The sequence below is a fragment of the Rhinichthys klamathensis genome, unplaced genomic scaffold (genome assembly GCF_029890125.1).
Source record: "Rhinichthys klamathensis goyatoka isolate OS25496 unplaced genomic scaffold, OSU_Roscu_1.1 h1tg000014l_1, whole genome shotgun sequence".
Classification (NCBI taxonomy): domain Eukaryota; kingdom Metazoa; phylum Chordata; class Actinopteri; order Cypriniformes; family Leuciscidae; genus Rhinichthys; species Rhinichthys klamathensis.
This window is the reverse complement of record NW_026606566.1, coordinates 812,102-834,083: the sequence shown is the minus strand read 5'-3', so window position 1 is coordinate 834,083 and position 21,982 is coordinate 812,102. Positions and strand designations below refer to the sequence as shown.

Here is a 21,982-nt window from a genome sequence, read left to right as displayed (position 1 = left end):
GTCCACTCCCTTTCTTCAGCAGATGCCGACAGGGAACAGGGTTCGACCCCATACATATGCCTCAAATGAGGCTGTGTTTGTTGCTTGTTAAGGCAGCGCCTATGCTGAAAGTAGACCGATTCAGAGAAAAAAATCAAAGAATAAATCAAAGGAAAAAATCTGTGGAGTCCTTCACGGTTTTGTTTCTGTCGCGTGGCCGAGGGCCTCTGCCTAAAGGTCTCCAGAGGATTAACTCCTCCTGCTGCGATAGATCGTGTCCAGTTACATCGAGTGCATGGAACCTTGGCACAGACAGCAAAGCATTTTCCTGTTTTCCACTTTCCGCCAACTCATTTCTTTCTTGAAAACCTGGAGGACACAGCCCATTCAGAGCTTGTATTTTGGTACCATCGATAAGTCTGCCCACCCCATTCTTTCAGTAAATGGCTCGCTGGGCCCTACCACCTTGGTGATAGCTCGCTGGAACCCGAGGTGTACATATGCCTTGGGCGGGCCACCAGGATCGTGCTTGCTAAGGCAGCACATATACTAAAATTGGATCGATACAGAGAAGATTAGCATGGCCCCTGCGAAAGGATGACACGCAAATCCGTGAAGCGCTCCATATTTTTCCAGCTGTGATCAAGCCTGCTTCACTGGACTTGATTCATACCATCCTGCCACTATTTATTTTCATTCTTGATCTCTTGTGTCAAGAACTGGTGCATCTCCAATGTCTATAGGGCACTCTCATTTTTCCAGCAAAGTGTGTCCACTCCCTTTCTTCAGCAGATGCCGACAGGGAACAGGGTTCGACCCCATACATATGCCTCAAATGAGGCTGTGTTTGTTGCTTGTTAAGGCAGCGCCTATGCTGAAAGTAGACCGATTCAGAGAAAAAAATAAAAAAATCAATCAAAGGAAAAAATCTGTGGAGTCCTTCACGGTTTTTTTTTCTCTCGCGTGGCCGAGGGCCTCTGCCTAAAGGTCTCCAGAGGATTAACTCCTCCTGCTGCGATAGATCGTGTCCAGTTACATCGAGTGCATGGAACCTTGGCACAGACAGCAAAGCATTTTCCTGTTTTCCACTTTCCGCCAACTCATTTCTTTCTCGAAAACCTGGAGGACACAGCCCATTCAGAGCTTGTATTTTGGTACCATCGATAAGTCTGCCCACCCCATTCTTTCAGTAGATGGCTCGCTGGGCCCTACCACCTTGGTGATAGCTCGCTGGAACCCGAGGTGTACATATGCCTTGGGCGGGCAGCCAGGATCGTGCTTGCTAAGGCAGCACATATACTAAAATTGGATCGATACAGAGAAGATTAGCATGGCCCCTGCGAAAGGATGACACGGAAATCCGTGAAGCGCTCCATATTTTTGCAGCTGTGATAAAGCCTGCTTCACTGGATTCTGGATCCTTGATCTCTTGTGTCAAGAACTGGTGCATCTCCAATGTCTATAGGGCACTCTCATTTTTCCAGCAAAGTGTGTCCACTCCCTTTCTTCAGCAGATGCCGACAGGGAACAGGGTTCGACCCCATACATATGCCTCAAATGAGGCTGTGTTTGTTGCTTGTTAAGGCAGCGCCTATGCTGAAAGTAGACCGATTCAGAGAAAAAAATCAAAGAATAAATCAAAGGAAAAAATCTGTGGAGTCCTTCACGGTTTTGTTTCTGTCGCGTGGCCGAGGGCCTCTGCCTAAAGGTCTCCAGAGGATTAACTCCTCCTGCTGCGATAGATCGTGTCCAGTTACATCGAGTGCATGGAACCTTGGCACAGACAGCAAAGCATTTTCCTGTTTTCCACTTTCCGCCAACTCATTTCTTTCTCGAAAACCTGGAGGACACAGCCCATTCAGAGCTTGTATTTTGGTACCATCGATAAGTCTGCCCACCCCATTCTTTCAGTAGATGGCTCGCTGGGCCCTACCACCTTGGTGATAGCTCGCTGGAACCCGAGGTGTACATATGCCTTGGGCGGGCCGCCAGGATCGTGCTTGCTAAGGCAGCACATATACTAAAATTGGATCGATACAGAGAAGATTAGCATGGCCCCTGCGAAAGGATGACACGCAAATCCGTGAAGCGCTCCATATTTTTGCAGCTGTGATCAAGCCTGCTTCACTGGACTTGATTCATACCTTCCTGCCACTATTTATTTTCATTCTTGATCTCTTGTGTCAAGAACTGGTGCATCTCCAATGTCTATAGGGCACTCTCATTTTTCCAGCAAAGTGTGTCCACTCCCTTTCTTCAGCAGATGCCGACAGGGAACAGGGTTCGACCCCATACATATGCCTCAAATGAGGCTGTGTTTGTTGCTTGTTAAGGCAGCGCCTATGCTGAAAGTAGACCGATTCAGAGAAAAAAATCAAAGAATAAATCAAAGGAAAAAATCTGTGGAGTCCTTCACGGTTTTTTTTCTCTCGCGTGGCCGAGGGCCTCTGCCTAAAGGTCTCCAGAGGATTAACTCCTCCTGCTGCGATAGATCGTGTCCAGTTACATCGAGTGCATGGAACCTTGGCACAGACAGCAAAGCATTTTCCTGTTTTCCACTTTCCGCCAACTCATTTCTTTCTCGAAAACCTGGAGGACACAGCCCATTCAGAGCTTGTATTTTGGTACCATCGATAAGTCTGCCCACCCCATTCTTTCAGTAGATGGCTCGCTGGGCCCTACCACCTTGGTGATAGCTCGCTGGAACCCGAGGTGTACATATGCCTTGGGCGGGCAACCAGGATCGTGCTTGCTAAGGCAGCACATATACTAAAATTGGATCGATACAGAGAAGATTAGCATGGCCCCTGCGAAAGGATGACACGCAAATCCGTGAAGCGCTCCATATTTTTGCAGCTGTGATCAAGCCTGCTTCACTGGATTCTGGATTCTTGATCTCTTGTGTCAAGAACTGGTGCATCTCCAATGTCTATAGGGCACTCTCATTTTTCCAGCAAAGTGTGTCCACTCCCTTCCTTCAGCAGATGCCGACAGGGAACAGGGTTCGACCCCATACATATGCCTCAAATGAGGCTGTGTTTGTTGCTTGTTAAGGCAGCGCCTATGCTGAAAGTAGACCGATTCAGAGAAAAAAATCAAAGAATAAATCAAAGGAAAAAATCTGTGGAGTCCTTCACGGTTTTGTTTCTGTCGCGTGGCCGAGGGCCTCTGCCTAAAGGTCTCCAGAGGATTAACTCCTCCTGCTGCGATAGATCGTGTCCAGTTACATCGAGTGCATTGAACCTTGGCACAGACAGCAAAGCATTTTCCTGTTTTCCACTTTCCGCCAACTCATTTCTTTCTCGAAAACCTGGAGGACACAGCCCATTCAGAGCTTGTATTTTGGTACCATCGATAAGTCTGGCCACCCCATTCTTTCAGTAGATGGCTCGCTGGGCCCTACCACCTTGGTGATAGCTCGCTGGAACCCGAGGTGTACATATGCCTTGGGCGGGGCGCCAGGATCGTGCTTGCTAAGGCAGCACATATACTAAAATTGGATCGATACAGAGAAGATTAGCATGGCCCCTGCGAAAGGATGACACGCAAATCCGTGAAGCGCTCCATATTTTTGCAGCTGTGATCAAGCCTGCTTCAGTGGACTTGATTCATACCTTCCTGCCACTATTTATTTTCATTCTTGATCTCTTGTGTCAAGAACTGGTGCATCTCCAATGTCTATAGGGCACTCTCATTTTTCCAGCAAAGTGTGTCCACTCCCTTCCTTCAGCAGATGCCGACAGGGAACAGGGTTCGACCCCATACATATGCCTCAAATGAGGCTGTGTTTGTTGCTTGTTAAGGCAGCGCCTATGCTGAAAGTAGACCGATTCAGAGAAAAAAATCAAAGAATAAATCAAAGGAAAAAATCTGTGGAGTCCTTCACGGTTTTGTTTCTGTCGCGTGGCCGAGGGCCTCTGCCTAAAGGTCTCCAGAGGATTAACTCCTCCTGCTGCGATAGATCGTGTCCAGTTACATCGAGTGCATGGAACCTTGGCACAGACAGCAAAGCATTTTCCTGTATTCCACTTTCCGCCAACTCATTTCTTTCTTGAAAACCTGGAGGACACAGCCCATTCAGAGCTTGTATTTTGGTACCATCGATAAGTCTGCCCACCCCATTCTTTCAGTAAATGGCTCGCTGGGCCCTACCACCTTGGTGATAGCTCGCTGGAACCTAAGGTGTACATATGCCTTGGGCGGGCCGCCAGGATCGTGCTTGCTAAGGCAGCACATATACTAAAATTGGATCGATACAGAGAAGATTAGCATGGCCCCTGCGAAAGGATGACACGCAAATCCGTGAAGCGCTCCATATTTTTCCAGCTGTGATCAAGCCTGCTTCACTGGACTTGATTCATACCTTCCTGCCACTATTTATTTTCATTCTTGATCTCTTGTGTCAAGAACTGGTGCATCTCCAATGTCTATTTTGCACTCTCATTTTTCCAGCAAAGTGTGTCCACTCCCTTTCTTCAGCAGATGCCGACAGGGAACAGGGTTCGACCCCATACATATGCCTCAAATGAGGCTGTGTTTGTTGCTTGTTAAGGCAGCGCCTATGCTGAAAGTAGACCGATTCAGAGAAAAAAATCAAAGAATAAATCAAAGGAAAAAATCGGTGGAGTCCTTCACGGTTTTGTTTCTGTCGCGTGGCCGAGGGCCTCTGCCTAAAGGTCTCCAGAGGATTAACTCCTCCTGCTGCTGTAGCCACATTGAGATGTGCCTTAATTAGCTCAAATTATGCATAGGGAATTTTAATAATTAATCATGAATATGATTAATATATTGCATATTACAGTTAAATTATCGAAATTGAAAATAGATCGATTGTATATATGAATGGTAAATCATAACGAATTATAATTCCTCATTCATATATCAATGGTCTCATTACAGATCGATTATATGAGACAACTTTAAGGGAATCAATTTAGTTTATCAAACAATCGGTTTGTCCAGCAAACAGCCGTAAGGTTAACTAACCCACTTCTCAACAAGGTTGTCCCTTTTTATAAACTCCAAGAAATCTCAATGTTCCGGCCGTGAACATTAATTTTCAGGTGTTTATAAAATTTACGTTACTGATATAGTAACAACTTGTAAAGCTTTTGTAGCTATAGGACCGCATTTCATTGACTTATAAAGTATGAGCATTCAAAAACAATCAAAAATATAATGGTTTTAATAAAATGAAACTACGGATACAGAATTCTACATTTAAACACGGGATACATGTATGTACAGTAAACAGTAAAACTAATGATACAGACGAACAACAAACAGGAGTGAGGGAGAGAGATTGCGAGAGCGCAAGATTGGGAGTGAGAGAGAGAGAGAGAGAGAGAGAGAGAGAGAGAGTGAGAAGATGAGAGATCTTCTGGTTTGGCAAAATTCATCACAGACACAGAACCTTTTTAGACACCAAGAATCAACAGATCTTAAACCTTGAAAGAATGGTAAACGGTTACTTGCACAGGTAAAGCTCTTTGTGGTTGATGTGAAGCAGGGTGCGTGTCTCTGTCCTCGCGTCATGCGTTCACGTGGTCTTTCAGAGCGGGCAAAGCGCGTTAGTTTGAATGAAGGCTTAAAGGTCTTTGGTTCTCCTGGTGTTGCTGAGGAAAACTGTGTCTTGCGTGTGTGTGTATCTCTGTCATGTGGCTGCCGAGCGTTCGGGTTCGTCCAGCGAGCGCGGCGTGTTTGAATGTCCTTGTAGGTGAAGCTTGCCAGTCTGGCTGTGTTCATTTTCTTCGCGAGAAGACATGAACAGAGGAGCCTTCGAAAAAGATAGAATAAACTTGAAGAAAACAAAAAGAGAAACGATGGATCATCACACTAAGGCGATGTCCAGACGCACGAGGGGTCACATGATGAAGCCACGAAGAGCAGGAAGAGCCAGGGAGTTTTGGCAGAGAGTTTTCAGGAAGCTTTCAGAAGCGTTTCAGAAGGGTTTCAGCAGCAGCCTAGGGAAGCTCGGCGCGTCTCTTTAAGGACACTTAGGTTCACGCCCCTTCTGGCATGAAGGCACCAATCAGCTGGGAGAAAAGTGCCCGCGGAAGATTCCTCTTTGTCTTGTCAGGATAATTTATGATGGTATAACATTTTGTCATTCCTACCCAGAAAGATTGTACAAACCGGACAATAGATTTTACAGTAATATCCTATGTATGACTGGTTCAGTCAAGACAAGACGGTCAAACAGCTACCAGACATGGCAGGTAAAAGTAGAAGAACATAGAGTTACATTCATATGCAGAATTACAAGCATTTTAAAGTTGGTTAACACGCTATAAAATTGTCAGTACTTCCTGTATGGCATGTGACGACATCTAAGCACAAAATGAATACATTTAAAACATTTAGAGGTACTTTTCTCTGAAAAGTTCCATGGCTGGTGTTGTGTGTTAATGTGTTGGAACATTCTTTTGATGAACTCTTAGACTTCAGAGCTATACACTAGCAAACCACACTTCTATTATAAAGCAAAGCTAATAAGATATGCATGCGTACAGGAAGGTTGGATACAATTTCTGTGTTATATACATTTATATACACATTATAGGACATTTGTGTGTGTGTGTGCATTAATGTGTGATTGTCCTTAAGCGTTCAGGCAGCTTTGTGGACTCTTTCTGTGGGGGGGGGATGCGTGTCTCGTGAGACGGCGAGGTACGAATGGTTGACCATTTGTTGAAGACAACGCTGGCTTGTTCCAAATGTGTCATGTGCTAGCCATAGTGGCACCAATCTGGTCAACATGCCCGAAGGGGGTCGTATACAGAATGCCCCCTTTGTTTACTCACGAAGAACTGACCTTTGTTTGCAAATCGGGATTCGCTAATTTAGATACATCTCTCCGGATACCCTGTCAGAGTCACTACAGTCCCCCTTTTTGTCGGATGACGTCCCTGTTGTGGACATCATCGGACGACATCACGATGGCAGGATGACAGGCGAATCAGGATGGGCTTGTAGCAGGTGGGCCAGGATGGTAAGGCAGCAGGTGGAGCTTAGAGCTGAGGGCTCAGCTCGATGGGGTTCGGCGTGGTCTCTGGCTTGGCACCCCCTTTTCCGGGGATGCTGTCTGAGACCTTCAGGCACGGCTTTCGTGAGCTTGGCTGAAGATGTTTGCATCTCGTTGAGTCTCCTTTGCAGAGTGGAGGCCAAACCTAGTGTCAGAGTGTGGCCGGTTACCGTAGAGATGCAACGCGCAGTGTCGGCTGCGGTCCAGGCTTGGACAACAGGTGCGGTAGTCAAGACTGGCAGTCGAGACACAGCTTGGAGGGCTGTGTCGATAGGAGCAATGTCAATTCACTGGGACCCCCTTTTGCAAACCACAATTCCCGTTCTGGAGTTAGGGTGACAGTGTGGTTCCTGAAGAAGGATGGGGTTTCCAGTTCTAATCTGTACTCTTTGCTTGGAAGATGGACCAATGTCAGGTCATCCAGGTGGAGGATGGCACCTTTCGGTACTGGAAACCACACGCTCTGTTTGAGCAAGGTGACACGGGTGGCAGTGTCATGTTGGTTGTAAGTGAGCGTAGCTGTTCGCACGGGAGTGTTGACGAGCCATCTGTCACCTACAGTCTCTGCTTGTATCTCGGTGACTTGCGTGCGAGGCTTGGCTTCTGCAAGGCAGCGTGTGTCGCTGATCATGGGTTGCAAACCGCAGATTCCGTCAGTGTTGTCTTTGAGGAAGGGTTTGCTAGGGCAGAGATAGTGTGTGTCTTTGGTCGTGGGCTGTACATGTGGGGCCAGGTGCAGCGTGTCGCTGGTCATGTGGTAGGCCACCCCGTCCGGGGCTGTGACCAGCGGAGTTTGAGCAAAGTCTTTCTGGAAGACAGTAAACAGCTGTTTCATGGATTTTACTGTCTGGTTCAGCAGAACGCTGTGACTGTTGAGAATTACCACAGTTCCCATCAATGTCTTTCCGATGGTCTACAGGGATGCACTCTGTGTTGTGAGTTGCAGTCTTAGCTGTGGGACCTCAGTCCGAATTTCAGTCACATGGTTCACTGCGTTGGCACTGGGCATACCAATGCTTAACAGAGTTCTGACAGCAGCGGCGGCTCCGAGCAAAGCTCCCAGGAACCGTTTGAAACGGTGGTTGTGTCCACCTAAGTCCGCTTGTGTGACAGTCATTTTATCAAGTTGGTTGAGCATGTGCTCGGCCTTGGCCTTGTCGTGAGCGAGGGAGTCCTCTGTCCATCGGGCATGGGTCCAGCTGTACAGCTGGGCTGCTGTGCTGGGGTGAGGTGCTCTGTAGACGTTGCGGGGGTTGCGTCGAACACACACTTTCTGGGTGTGGTTCCTGCAGTTGGTGATCAGGAGTTGTTGTCCTCTCCGGACGATGCCTGCTGTCGGACCTGGTGAGATGTCCGATTGCGGCTGTCCTCTGGTTGGCTGGAGGCACAGGCATCGCGAACCACAGCATCATCCTGGTAAAAGTGAAAGGGAGAGAGAAAGAGAAAGGGAGGAAAAATTTCAGCGAGTGTCGTCCTCGGTTGGCTCGGACAGTCTTTTCGCTTTGAGGATGCCGGTATGCCACTTGCTTCGGTGTCTTGCAAGTGTCTCTGGTGCTGAGCAGCACGTGGTGCGTCCAGGGCGTACATTGGCATGACCCCCCTTTTGCACTGTGGCATCACAAGCTTTGGCGCAGTGATGGCATCAGGTGCAGAACGCTGAATGTTGTCCTGTGCACGCAGCATGTGCTTGTTGACGTAGGGTGTCAGGGGCACTGGTTGTCGCTGGGTGCAGACGTCGTTCGTGGGTGGTTGGCGGGGTAGAGAGGTGGTGTCTCATAGTGTCCATTGTTTTTTTCACAGTCTCTGGTAGCTATAAGGTTAAGGTCAGGTGAAGCAGGGGCTCTGTGACATTTGGTCATACTTGTGGTGAGAGACTAATGCATGACCCTAAGAGTTCAGAACCACGGTTTAATGGGTTCGCTAGATATGTAGCATAAAGTTAGGTGTTTCATGTGTATCTAGCTAGTGATGTGTATCTAGCTAGTGATGTGTCTCTTTTATCTTTATCATCTTGGCTGTGGATGTTAAGACTTATGTGGTTCCGAGAGTATTTCCTGGAAAGGGCATAGCCGAGATTAAATAAATGACTTAAGATGGCTCTTACGACTTAATTATTTCTCTGGACTTAAGTAGTGGTTCACTACGGCTTGACGAAGTGAATGATGGGGAGAAAAAGGACAGCTTTCCTATTCCAATTATGCTTATTATCAATCCTTTGGACTATAGTTGTGCCCTAGTAAATTGTTGAAATTACCTGTGTTGCAGGGTCACAAAAATGAGTGCACTTGTTGAAAGTAAGCACAATCACAAATAAAGGTGTCTCTGTTTCCTTTCTGGGCCCAATGGGAAATGGAACCACATTCGAACAAGAGAGTAAATTAAATTAAATCATATAGACAGATTGAAACTGAATTTGCTCATAAAACAAAGTTTGAAATGCGTCGCGTTCTCCACCATCTTTGTAGCCACATTGAGATGTGCCTTAATTAGCTCAAATTATGCATAGGGAATTTTAATAATTAATCATGAATATGATTAATATATTGCATATTACAGTTAAATTATCGAAATTGAAAATAGATCGATTGTATATATGAATGGTAAATCATAACGAATTATAATTCCTCATTCATATATCAATGGTCTCATTACAGATCGATTATATGAGACAACTTTAAGGGAATCAATTTAGTTTATCAAACAATCGGTTTGTCCAGCAAACAGCCGTAAGGTTAACTAACCCACTTCTCAACAAGGTTGTCCCTTTTTATAAACTCCAAGAAATCTCAATGTTCCGGCCGTGAACATTAATTTTCAGGTGTTTATAAAATTTACGTTACTGATATAGTAACAACTTGTAAAGCTTTTGTAGCTATAGGACCGCATTTCATTGACTTATAAAGTATGAGCATTCAAAAACAATCAAAAATATAATGGTTTTAATAAAATGAAACTACGGATACAGAATTCTACATTTAAACACGGGATACATGTATGTACAGTAAACAGTAAAACTAATGATACAGACGAACAACAAACAGGAGTGAGAGAGAGAGATTGCGAGAGCGCAAGATTGGGAGTGAGAGAGAGAGAGAGAGAGAGAGAGAGAGAGTGAGAAGATGAGAGATCTTCTGGTTTGGCAAAATTCATCACAGACACAGAACCTTTTTAGACACCAAGAATCAACAGATCTTAAACCTTGAAAGAATGGTAAACGGTTACTTGCACAGGTAAAGCTCTTTGTGGTTGATGTGAAGCAGGGTGCGTGTCTCTGTCCTCGCGTCATGCGTTCACGTGGTCTTTCAGAGCGGGCAAAGCGCGTTAGTTTGAATGAAGGCTTAAAGGTCTTTGGTTCTCCTGGTGTTGCTGAGGAAAACTGTATCTTGCGTGTGTGTGTATCTCTGTCATGTGGCTGCCGAGCGTTCGGGTTCGTCCAGCGAGCGCGGCGTGTTTGAATGTCCTTGTAGGTGAAGCTTGCCAGTCTGGCTGTGTTCATTTTCTTCGCGAGAAGACATGAACAGAGGAGCCTTCGAAAAAGATAGAATAAACTTGAAGAAAACAAAAAGAGAAACGATGGATCATCACACTAAGGCGATGTCCAGATGCACGAGGGGTCACATGATGAAGCCACGAAGAGCAGGAAGAGCCAGGGAGTTTTGGCAGAGAGTTTTCAGGAAGCTTTCAGAAGCGTTTCAGAAGGGTTTCAGCAGCAGCCTAGGGAAGCTCGGCGCGTCTCTTTAAGGACACTTAGGTTCACGCCCCTTCTGGCATGAAGGCACCACTCAGCTGGGAGAAAAGTGCCCGCGGAAGATTCCTCTTTGTCTTGTCAGGATCATTTATGATGGTATAACATTTTGTCATTCCTACCCAGAAAGATTGTACAAACCGGACAATAGATTTTACAGTAATATCCTATGTATGACTGGTTCAGTCAAGACAAGACGGTCAAACAGCTACCAGACATGGCAGGTAAAAGTAGAAGAACATAGAGTTACATTCATATGCAGAATTACAAGCATTTTAAAGTTGGTTAACACGCTATAAAATTGTCAGTACTTCCTGTATGGCATGTGACGACATCTAAGCACAAAATGAATACATTTAAAACATTTAGAGGTACTTTTCTCTGAAAAGTTCCATGGCTGGTGTTGTGTGTTAATGTGTTGGAACATTCTTTTGATGAACTCTTAGACTTCAGAGCTATACACTAGCAAACCACACTTCTATTATAAAGCAAAGCTAATAAGATATGCATGCGTACAGGAAGGTTGGATACAATTTCTGTGTTATATACATTTATATACACATTATAGGACATTTGTGTGTGTGTGTGCATTAATGTGTGATTGTCCTTAAGCGTTCAGGCAGCTTTGTGGACTCTTTCTGTGGGGGGGGGGATGCGTGTCTCGTGAGACGGCGAGGTACGAATGGTTGACCATTTGTTGAAGACAACGCTGGCTTGTTCCAAATGTGTCATGTGCTAGCCATAGTGGCACCAATCTGGTCAACATGCCCGAAGGGGGTCGTATACAGAATGCCCCCTTTGTTTACTCACAAAGAACTGACCTTTGTTTGCAAATCGGGATTCGCTAATTTAGATACATCTCTCCGGATACCCTGTCAGAGTCACTACACTGCGATAGATCGTGTCCAGTTACATCGAGTGCATGGAACCTTGGCACAGACAGCAAAGCATTTTCCTGTTTTCCACTTTCCGCCAACTCATTTCTTTCTCGAAAACCTGGAGGACACAGCCCATTCAGAGCTTGTATTTTGGTACCATCGATAAGTCTGCCCACTAGGGATGTAACGATTCACTCGCAACCGGTTGAAAATCGATAAAAATGTGTGACGATTCAAGTCGGTTGAAATGTTAAACGAATCGCGATACACGTTTTAAACAGCAGGGCGCGTTTACTATAGCCTACTGTGAAGTTGTGAACCTCGCTTTACAATAGCACAATAGCAGCGAGCACACACTGGCGTGAAGCTAGCGAGTGTTTTCACTTCATTCATGGAACTTGATCTTGTGTGAGCCAAGCTCAACTTCCATAGGAATGAACTGAAAACGCTCGGTTTGCTCCGCTCGCGCCGCACCAGTGTGTGCCATAGACTGGTGTGCACGTGCCGTCAAACAGTAGACATGGCTTTGGCGACGGCAAGCGTAGATGTTGACGTTGACTCATTCAAATCGGAGGTGTGGCGGCATTTTGACTTTCCGTAGACTAATAATAATCACCACCGTGAGTAACACCAGTCACCTCCGTTTTCATGTAAAAGTCATTAATACTACAATTGCGAGAGCCACGGAGATCACAAGGTGCATCAGTGTTTCCGTGGCAACCAGGTGTTGTATTTATTTTACTATCTCTTTCTCTAAATGTGTTTTTTTTTTACTCTTACTAGTGTAATGATACAAATTATAACAAAATTAGAATCTTGCCTTTATTACAATGTAAAACCCCTGTCAATCTGGTACTACTAATTTTACACAGTCTTTTACATAGTGTGCGAAGGTACCAGTGTCCAGCCTCTTGACCAAACAGACAGAAAGACTGAGTTGAAACAACCTTGAAGGGAATTTTTTTAATGTAGTTTTATTATTTGAGAAATATATTTTAAATTAAAAAGAAATGTGCAGCATTTTGTCTGAGAAATAATAAAAGGGACACTTTTGTCTTAAATCGCATTTGTTAAAAAAATCGTGAGAAAATCGTATCGTGAAACCAGTATCGTGAATCGTATCGCATCGTGAGATGAGTGAATCGTTACATCCCTACTGCCCACCCCATTCTTTCAGTAGATGGCTCGCTGGGAGCCCCACTTTCCGCCAACTCATTTCTTTCTCGAAAACCTGGAGGACACAGCCCATTCAGAGCTTGTATTTTGGTACCATCGATAAGTCTGCCCACCCCATTCTTTCAGTAGATGGCTCGCTGGGCCCTACCACCTTGGTGATAGCTCGCTGGAACCCGAGGTGTACATTTGCCTTGGGCGGGCCGCCAGGATCGTGCTTGCTAAGGCAGCACATATACTAAAATTGGATCGATACAGAGAAGATTAGCATGGCCCCTGCGAAAGGATGACACGCAAATCCGTGAAGCGCTCCATATTTTTCCAGCTGTGATCAAGCCTGCTTCACTGGACTTGATTCATACCTTCCTGCCACTATTTATTTTCATTCTTGATCTCTTGTGTCAAGAACTGGTGCATCTCCAATGTCTATAGGGCACTCTCATTTTTCCAGCAAAGTGTGTCCACTCCCTTTCTTCAGCAGATGCCGACAGGGAACAGGGTTCGACCCCATACATATGCCTCAAATGAGGCTGTGTTTGTTGCTTGTTAAGGCAGCGCCTATGCTGAAAGTAGACCGATTCAGAGAAAAAAATCAAAGAATAAATCAAAGGAAAAAATCTGTGGAGTCCTTCACGGTTTTTTTTCTCTCGCGTGGCCGAGGGCCTCTGCCTAAAGGTCTCCAGAGGATTAACTCCTCCTGCTGCGATAGATCGTGTCCAGTTACATCGAGTGCATGGAACCTTGGCACAGACAGCAAAGCATTTTCCTGTTTTCCACTTTCCGCCAACTCATTTCTTTCTCGAAAACCTGGAGGACACAGCCCATTCAGAGCTTGTATTTTGGTACCATCGATAAGTCTGCCCACCCCATTCTTTCAGTAGATGGCTCGCTGGGCCCTACCACCTTGGTGATAGCTCGCTGGAACCCGAGGTGTACATATGCCTTGGGCGGGCAGCCAGGATCGTGCTTGCTAAGGCAGCACATATACTAAAATTGGATCGATACAGAGAAGATTAGCATGGCCCCTGCGAAAGGATGACACGCAAATCCGTGAAGCGCTCCATATTTTTGCAGCTGTGATCAAGCCTGCTTCACTGGATTCTGGATTCTTGATCTCTTGTGTCAAGAACTGGTGCATCTCCAATGTCTATAGGGCACTCTCATTTTTCCAGCAAAGTGTGTCCACTCCCTTTCTTCAGCAGATGCCGACAGGGAACAGGGTTCGACCCCATACATATGCCTCAAATGAGGCTGTGTTTGTTGCTTGTTAAGGCAGCGCCTATGCTGAAAGTAGACCGATTCAGAGAAAAAAATCAAAGAATAAATCAAAGGAAAAAATCTGTGGAGTCCTTCACGGTTTTGTTTCTGTCGCGTGGCCGAGGGCCTCTGCCTAAAGGTCTCCAGAGGATTAACTCCTCCTGCTGCGATAGATCGTGTCCAGTTACATCGAGTGCATTGAACCTTGGCACAGACAGCAAAGCATTTTCCTGTTTTCCACTTTCCGCCAACTCATTTCTTTCTCGAAAACCTGGAGGACACAGCCCATTCAGAGCTTGTATTTTGGTACCATCGGTAAGTCTGGCCACCCCATTCTTTCAGTAGATGGCTCGCTGGGCCCTACCACCTTGGTGATAGCTCGCTGGAACCCGAGGTGTACATATGCCTTGGGCGGGCCGCCAGGATCGTGCTTGCTAAGGCAGCACATATACTAAAATTGGATCGATACAGAGAAGATTAGCATGGCCCCTGCGAAAGGATGACACGCAAATCCGTGAAGCGCTCCATATTTTTGCAGCTGTGATCAAGCCTGCTTCAGTGGACTTGATTCATACCTTCCTGCCACTATTTATTTTCATTCTTGATCTCTTGTGTCAAGAACTGGTGCATCTCCAATGTCTATAGGGCACTCTCATTTTTCCAGCAAAGTTTGTCCACTCCCTTTCTTCAGCAGATGCCGACAGGGAACAGGGTTCGACCCCATACATATGCCTCAAATGAGGCTGTGTTTGTTGCTTGTTATGGCAGCGCCTATGCTGAAAGTAGACCGATTCAGAGAAAAAAATCAAAGAATAAATCAAAGGAAAAAATCTGTGGAGTCCTTCACGGTTTTGTTTCTGTCGCGTGGCCGAGGGCCTCTGCCTAAAGGTCTCCAGAGGATTAACTCCTCCTGCTGCGATAGATCGTGTCCAGTTACATCGAGTGCATGGAACCTTGGCACAGACAGCAAAGCATTTTCCTGTTTTCCACTTTCCGCCAACTCATTTCTTTCTTGAAAACCTGGAGGACACAGCCCATTCAGAGCTTGTATTTTGGTACCATCGATAAGTCTGCCCACCCCATTCTTTCAGTAAATGGCTCGCTGGGCCCTACCACCTTGGTGATAGCTCGCTGGAACCCGAGGTGTACATATGCCTTGGGCGGGCCGCCAGGATCGTGCTTGCTAAGGCAGCACATATACTAAAATTGGATCGATACAGAGAAGATTAGCATGGCCCCTGCGAAAGGATGACACGCAAATCCGTGAAGCGCTCCATATTTTTCCAGCTGTGATCAAGCCTGCTTCACTGGACTTGATTCATACCTTCCTGCCACTATTTATTTTCATTCTTGATCTCTTGTGTCAAGAACTGGTGCATCTCCAATGTCTATAGGGCACTCTCATTTTTCCAGCAAAGTGTGTCCACTCCCTTTCTTCAGCAGATGCCGACAGGGAACAGGGTTCGACCCCATACATATGCCTCAAATGAGGCTGTGTTTGTTGCTTGTTAAGGCAGCGCCTATGCTGAAAGTAGACCGATTCAGAGAAAAAAATCAAAAAATCAATCAAAGGAAAAAATCTGTGGAGTCCTTCACGGTTTTTTTTTCTCTCGCGTGGCCGAGGGCCTCTGCCTAAAGGTCTCCAGAGGATTAACTCCTCCTGCTGCGATAGATCGTGTCCAGTTACATCGAGTGCATGGAACCTTGGCACAGACAGCAAAGCATTTTCCTGTTTTCCACTTTCCGCCAACTCATTTCTTTCTCGAAAACCTGGAGGACACAGCCCATTCAGAGCTTGTATTTTGGTACCATCGATAAGTCTGGCCACCCCATTCTTTCAGTAGATGGCTCGCTGGGCCCTACCACCTTGGTGATAGCTCGCTGGAACCTGAGGTGTACATATGCCTTGGGCGGGCCGCCAGGATCGTGCTTGCTAAGGCAGCACATATACTAAAATTGGATCGATACAGAGAAGATTAGCATGGCCCCTGCGAAAGGATGACACGCAAATCCGTGAAGCGCTCCATATTTTTCCAGCTGTGATCAAGCCTGCTTCACTGGACTTGATTCATACCTTCCTGCCACTATTTATTTTCATTCTTGATCTCTTGTGTCAAGAACTGGTGCATCTCCAATGTCTATAGGGCACTCTCATTTTTCCAGCAAAGTGTGTCCACTCCCTTTCTTCAGCAGATGCCGACAGGGAACAGGGTTCGACCCCATACATTTGCCTCAAATGAGGCTGTGTTTGTTGCTTGTTAAGGCAGCGCCTATGCTGAAAGTAGACCGATTCAGAGAAAAAAATCAAAAAATAAATCAAAGGAAAAAATCTGTGGAGTCCTTCACGGTTTTTTTTTCTCTCGCGTGGCCGAGGGCCTCTGCCTAAAGGTCTCCAGAGGATTAACTCCTCCTGCTGCGATAGATCGTGTCCAGTTACATCGAGTGCATGGAACCTTGCCACAGACAGCAAAGCATTTTCCTGTTTTCCACTTTCCGCCAACTCATTTCTTTCTCGAAAACCTGGAGGACACAGCCCATTCAGAGCTTGTATTTTGGTACCATCGATAAGTCTGCCCACCCCATTCTTTCAGTAGATGGCTCGCTGGGCCCTACCACCTTGGTGATAGCTCGCTGGAACCCGAGGTGTACATATGCCTTGGGCGGGCAGCCAGGATCGTGCTTGCTAAGGCAGCACATATACTAAAATTGGATCGATACAGAGAAGATTAGCATGGCCCCTGCGAAAGGATGACACGCAAATCCGTGAAGCGCTCCATATTTTTGCAGCTGTGATAAAGCCTGCTTCACTGGATTCTGGATCCTTGATCTCTTGTGTCAAGAACTGGTGCATCTCCAATGTCTATAGGGCACTCTCATTTTTCCAGCAAAGTGTGTCCACTCCCTTTCTTCAGCAGATGCCGACAGGGAACAGGGTTCGACCCCATACATATGCCTCAAATGAGGCTGTGTTTGTTGCTTGTTAAGGCAGCGCCTATGCTGAAAGTAGACCGATTCAGAGAAAAAAATCAAAGAATAAATCAAAGGAAAAAATCTGTGGAGTCCTTCACGGTTTTGTTTCTGTCGCGTGGCCGAGGGCCTCTGCCTAAAGGTCTCCAGAGGATTAACTCCTCCTGCTGCGATAGATCGTGTCCAGTTACATCGAGTGCATGGAACCTTGGCACAGACAGCAAAGCATTTTCCTGTTTTCCACTTTCCGCCAACTCATTTCTTTCTCGAAAACCTGGAGGACACAGCCCATTCAGAGCTTGTATTTTGGTACCATCGATAAGTCTGCCCACCCCATTCTTTCAGTAGATGGCTCGCTGGGCCCTACCACCTTGGTGATAGCTCGCTGGAACCCGAGGTGTACATATGCCTTGGGCGGGCCGCCAGGATCGTGCTTGCTAAGGCAGCACATATACTTAAATTGGATCGATACAGAGAAGATTAGCATGGCCCCTGCGAAAGGATGACACGCAAATCCGTGAAGCGCTCCATATTTTTGCAGCTGTGATCAAGCCTGCTTCACTGGACTTGATTCATACCTTCCTGCCACTATTTATTTTCATTCTTGATCTCTTGTGTCAAGAACTGGTGCATCTCCAATGTCTATAGGGCACTCTCATTTTTCCAGCAAAGTGTGTCCACTCCCTTTCTTCAGCAGATGCCGACAGGGAACAGGGTTCGACCCCATACATATGCCTCAAATGAGGCTGTGTTTGTTGCTTGTTAAGGCAGCGCCTATGCTGAAAGTAGACCGATTCAGAGAAAAAAATCAAAGAATAAATCAAAGGAAAAAATCTGTGGAGTCCTTCACGGTTTTTTTTCTCTCGCGTGGCCGAGGGCCTCTGCCTAAAGGTCTCCAGAGGATTAACTCCTCCTGCTGCGATAGATCGTGTCCAGTTACATCGAGTGCATGGAACCTTGGCACAGACAGCAAAGCATTTTCCTGTTTTCCACTTTCCGCCAACTCATTTCTTTCTCGAAAACCTGGAGGACACAGCCCATTCAGAGCTTGTATTTTGGTACCATCGATAAGTCTGCCCACCCCATTCTTTCAGTAGATGGCTCGCTGGGCCCTACCACCTTGGTGATAGCTCGCTGGAACCCGAGGTGTACATATGCCTTGGGCGGGCAACCAGGATCGTGCTTGCTAAGGCAGCACATATACTAAAATTGGATCGATACAGAGAAGATTAGCATGGCCCCTGCGAAAGGATGACCCGCAAATCCGTGAAGCGCTCCATATTTTTGCAGCTGTGATCAAGCCTGCTTCACTGGATTCTGGATTCTTGATCTCTTGTGTCAAGAACTGGTGCATCTCCAATGTCTATAGGGCACTCTCATTTTTCCAGCAAAGTGTGTCCACTCCCTTCCTTCAGCAGATGCCGACAGGGAACAGGGTTCGACCCCATACATATGCCTCAAATGAGGCTGTGTTTGTTGCTTGTTAAGGCAGCGCCTATGCTGAAAGTAGACCGATTCAGAGAAAAAAATCAAAGAATAAATCAAAGGAAAAAATCTGTGGAGTCCTTCACGGTTTTGTTTCTGTCGCGTGGCCGAGGGCCTCTGCCTAAAGGTCTCCAGAGGATTAACTCCTCCTGCTGCGATAGATCGTGTCCAGTTACATCGAGTGCATTGAACCTTGGCACAGACAGCAAAGCATTTTCCTGTTTTCCACTTTCCGCCAACTCATTTCTTTCTCGAAAACCTGGAGGACACAGCCCATTCAGAGCTTGTATTTTGGTACCATCGATAAGTCTGGCCACCCCATTCTTTCAGTAGATGGCTCGCTGGGCCCTACCACCTTGGTGATAGCTCGCTGGAACCCGAGGTGTACATATGCCTTGGGCGGGCCGCCAGGATCGTGCTTGCTAAGGCAGCACATATACTAAAATTGGATCGATACAGAGAAGATTAGCATGGCCCCTGCGAAAGGATGACACGCAAATCCGTGAAGCGCTCCATATTTTTGCAGCTGTGATCAAGCCTGCTTCAGTGGACTTGATTCATACCTTCCTGCCACTATTTATTTTCATTCTTGATCTCTTGTGTCAAGAACTGGTGCATCTCCAATGTCTATAGGGCACTCTCATTTTTCCAGCAAAGTGTGTCCACTCCCTTTCTTCAGCAGATGCCGACAGGGAACAGGGTTCGACCCCATACATATGCCTCAAATGAGGCTGTGTTTGTTGCTTGTTAAGGCAGCGCCTATGCTGAAAGTAGACCGATTCAGAGAAAAAAATCAAAGAATAAATCAAAGGAAAAAATCTGTGGAGTCCTTCACGGTTTTGTTTCTGTCGCGTGGCCGAGGGCCTCTGCCTAAAGGTCTCCAGAGGATTAACTCCTCCTGCTGCGATAGATCGTGTCCAGTTACATCGAGTGCATGGAACCTTGGCACAGACAGCAAAGCATTTTCCTGTTTTCCACTTTCCGCCAACTCATTTCTTTCTTGAAAACCTGGAGGACACAGCCCATTCAGAGCTTGTATTTTGGTACCATCGATAAGTCTGCCCACCCCATTCTTTCAGTAAATGGCTCGCTGGGCCCTACCACCTTGGTGATAGCTCGCTGGAACCCGAGGTGTACATATGCCTTGGGCGGGCCGCCAGGATCGTGCTTGCTAAGGCAGCACATATACTAAAATTGGATCGATACAGAGAAGATTAGCATGGCCCCTGCGAAAGGATGACACGCAAATCCGTGAAGCGCTCCATATTTTTCCAGCTGTGATCAAGCCTGCTTCACTGGACTTGATTCATACCTTCCTGCCACTATTTATTTTCATTCTTGATCTCTTGTGTCAAGAACTGGTGCATCTCCAATGTCTATAGGGCACTCTCATTTTTCCAGCAAAGTGTGTCCACTCCCTTTCTTCAGCAGATGCCGACAGGGAACAGGGTTCGACCCCATACATATGCCTCAAATGAGGCTGTGTTTGTTGCTTGTTAAGGCAGCGCCTATGCTGAAAGTAGACCGATTCAGAGAAAAAAATCAAAAAATCAATCAAAGGAAAAAATCTGTGGAGTCCTTCACGGTTTTTTTTTCTCTCGCGTGGCCGAGGGCCTCTGCCTAAAGGTCTCCAGAGGATTAACTCCTCCTGCTGCGATAGATCGTGTCCAGTTACATCGAGTGCATGGAACCTTGGCACAGACAGCAAAGCATTTTCCTGTTTTCCACTTTCCGCCAACTCATTTCTTTCTCGAAAACCTGGAGGACACAGCCCATTCAGAGCTTGTATTTTGGTACCATCGATAAGTCTGGCCACCCCATTCTTTCAGTAGATGGCTCGCTGGGCCCTACCACCTTGGTGATAGCTCGCTGGAACCCGAGGTGTACATATGCCTTGGGCGGGCCGCCAGGATCGTGCTTGCTAAGGCAGCACATATACTAAAATTGGATCGATACAGAGAAGATTAGCATGGCCCCTGCGAAAAGCTCTGCCATCGTTCTTCTCTGTTTTCGCGCATGCGCATTAGTGCCTTCAAAACGACACCATCAAAACGCAGGATCGAATCCCGACCGAAGCACAAATATTAAACATTATATTACACACTATTATATTCATATTATGCCTATTTCATGTGTATACATAAAAGTAACATGCCGTGTATTATTTGTTTCACCTTTTTCTGCATAGATATTAAAATCTGTTGTTTGAAACAACATTATATTGTATTTATATTGTTTCATACGGTGACCGAGAGAGCTCAACGAGCTGCAACTGAAGAAAACGCATGCAAATAGAAGAAAACACATGCAAATAGAAAACAACGCGTGCAAATAGAAAAAAACACATGCAAATAAAATAAAACGCATGCAAATAGAAAAAAACGCATGCAAATAGAAAAAAACGCGTGCAGATAAAAAAACACCCGCAAATTAAGAAAACATCTTCATCAGTTTCACAACACACGTGTGCTCCAAATACTCACAACACCACCAAATACATAAACGCGCTGCAAATAACACAGAGCACAACGGAAATGTTTCCAGGGGAACCAAATAAGTGACGAACCCGGCTGGGACGTGCTGGCATAGATATCCATAAATCTATGCGTGCTGGTGCTTACAGCTTAAAATTATACTTTATTTATTTGTTTATTTATTTATTTGTTTGTGCAAAACATACAGATATTACATTTTTTTATGACATACAACTTGTATACAATGTACAAAATGTATTAACAATATTTTCAATGTCATCAGAATACAAATGAGAAAAGAACAATGAGCTGGAAACTAAAATAAATAAATAAAGAAGATAAAGAAGAAAAACATGAAGGAAAGATATTTATCTATAGATCGGTTACACTGTACAAATTGTTTCATGTTATTACATTTTCATAAAGAAAAGTTTCGTAAGAAATGTTAGGTAATGTAGGGTCCAAAATTTTAAAGTTGAGACACAGATATATAACGCATATTTTAAAAGCTTTTTTTGTAAACTAAAAATAAAAATGTATTTGCATCCGTTATGTTAACAGCATCATATTTCTGTCGTAAGACCAGCTGATGGACACCGTGCTGCGTTGTCATGGGAACATCCCAGGTGAAAATTTTCTTGCTCCTTCATCAAGTGCGTTCCACACGGCTGCCTAACAGCACACTAGAGCCTTGCTCACTCCAAAAGGGCTCTGCAATCTGCCCTTCGAAGGGAGTATGGCATAGGGAAGCTCACGAGCAATAAGCACGTCTCGGCCGGGTTCGTCACTTATTTGGTTCCCCTGGAAACATTTCCGTTGTGGTCTGTGTTATTTGCAGCGCGTTTTCTGTATTTGGTTGTGTTGTGAACTTTTGCAGCGCGTTTCCTTATTTGGAGCACACGTGTGTTGTGAAACTGATGATGTTTTTTTTTAATTTGCAGGTGTGTTTTTTCTATTTGCATGCGTGTTTTTCTATTTGCATGTGTTTTTTTCTATTTGC

General features: G+C 45.7%; 16 non-coding genes and 1 pseudogene across 16 annotated transcripts; all 17 read left to right on the top strand.

Moving 5' to 3' along the window:
- Positions 1-504: 504 nt before the first annotated feature.
- LOC130105457 (U6 spliceosomal RNA) lies at positions 505-611 on the top strand. Its single transcript, XR_008809607.1, has one exon. It is a non-coding gene; the product is annotated as a U6 spliceosomal RNA (small nuclear RNA).
- Positions 612-1,254: 643 nt separating this feature from the next.
- Positions 1,255-1,361, top strand: LOC130105159 (U6 spliceosomal RNA). Its single transcript, XR_008809557.1, has one exon. It is a non-coding gene; the product is annotated as a U6 spliceosomal RNA (small nuclear RNA).
- A 614-nt stretch (positions 1,362-1,975) lies between these two features.
- On the top strand, positions 1,976-2,082 carry LOC130105452 (U6 spliceosomal RNA). The gene has a single exon (XR_008809604.1). It is a non-coding gene; the product is annotated as a U6 spliceosomal RNA (small nuclear RNA).
- A 642-nt stretch (positions 2,083-2,724) lies between these two features.
- LOC130105446 (U6 spliceosomal RNA) lies at positions 2,725-2,831 on the top strand. Its single transcript, XR_008809603.1, has one exon. It is a non-coding gene; the product is annotated as a U6 spliceosomal RNA (small nuclear RNA).
- Positions 2,832-3,445: 614 nt separating this feature from the next.
- On the top strand, positions 3,446-3,552 carry LOC130105442 (U6 spliceosomal RNA). The gene has a single exon (XR_008809602.1). It is a non-coding gene; the product is annotated as a U6 spliceosomal RNA (small nuclear RNA).
- A 642-nt stretch (positions 3,553-4,194) lies between these two features.
- On the top strand, positions 4,195-4,301 carry LOC130105437 (U6 spliceosomal RNA). The gene has a single exon (XR_008809601.1). It is a non-coding gene; the product is annotated as a U6 spliceosomal RNA (small nuclear RNA).
- Positions 4,302-13,013: 8,712 nt separating this feature from the next.
- Positions 13,014-13,120, top strand: LOC130105430 (U6 spliceosomal RNA). The gene has a single exon (XR_008809600.1). It is a non-coding gene; the product is annotated as a U6 spliceosomal RNA (small nuclear RNA).
- Positions 13,121-13,762: 642 nt separating this feature from the next.
- On the top strand, positions 13,763-13,869 carry LOC130105423 (U6 spliceosomal RNA). Its single transcript, XR_008809599.1, has one exon. It is a non-coding gene; the product is annotated as a U6 spliceosomal RNA (small nuclear RNA).
- A 614-nt stretch (positions 13,870-14,483) lies between these two features.
- LOC130105417 (U6 spliceosomal RNA) lies at positions 14,484-14,590 on the top strand. The gene has a single exon (XR_008809598.1). It is a non-coding gene; the product is annotated as a U6 spliceosomal RNA (small nuclear RNA).
- A 642-nt stretch (positions 14,591-15,232) lies between these two features.
- Positions 15,233-15,339, top strand: LOC130105412 (U6 spliceosomal RNA). Its single transcript, XR_008809597.1, has one exon. It is a non-coding gene; the product is annotated as a U6 spliceosomal RNA (small nuclear RNA).
- Positions 15,340-15,982: 643 nt separating this feature from the next.
- On the top strand, positions 15,983-16,089 carry LOC130105405 (U6 spliceosomal RNA). Its single transcript, XR_008809596.1, has one exon. It is a non-coding gene; the product is annotated as a U6 spliceosomal RNA (small nuclear RNA).
- Positions 16,090-16,732: 643 nt separating this feature from the next.
- On the top strand, positions 16,733-16,839 carry LOC130105401 (U6 spliceosomal RNA). The gene has a single exon (XR_008809595.1). It is a non-coding gene; the product is annotated as a U6 spliceosomal RNA (small nuclear RNA).
- A 614-nt stretch (positions 16,840-17,453) lies between these two features.
- Positions 17,454-17,560, top strand: LOC130105203 (U6 spliceosomal RNA). Its single transcript, XR_008809561.1, has one exon. It is a non-coding gene; the product is annotated as a U6 spliceosomal RNA (small nuclear RNA).
- A 642-nt stretch (positions 17,561-18,202) lies between these two features.
- Positions 18,203-18,309, top strand: LOC130105226 (U6 spliceosomal RNA). The gene has a single exon (XR_008809563.1). It is a non-coding gene; the product is annotated as a U6 spliceosomal RNA (small nuclear RNA).
- A 614-nt stretch (positions 18,310-18,923) lies between these two features.
- On the top strand, positions 18,924-19,030 carry LOC130105395 (U6 spliceosomal RNA). Its single transcript, XR_008809592.1, has one exon. It is a non-coding gene; the product is annotated as a U6 spliceosomal RNA (small nuclear RNA).
- A 642-nt stretch (positions 19,031-19,672) lies between these two features.
- On the top strand, positions 19,673-19,779 carry LOC130105390 (U6 spliceosomal RNA). The gene has a single exon (XR_008809591.1). It is a non-coding gene; the product is annotated as a U6 spliceosomal RNA (small nuclear RNA).
- A 643-nt stretch (positions 19,780-20,422) lies between these two features.
- Positions 20,423-20,520, top strand: LOC130105365 (U6 spliceosomal RNA; annotated as a pseudogene).
- Positions 20,521-21,982: the final 1,462 nt, after the last annotated feature.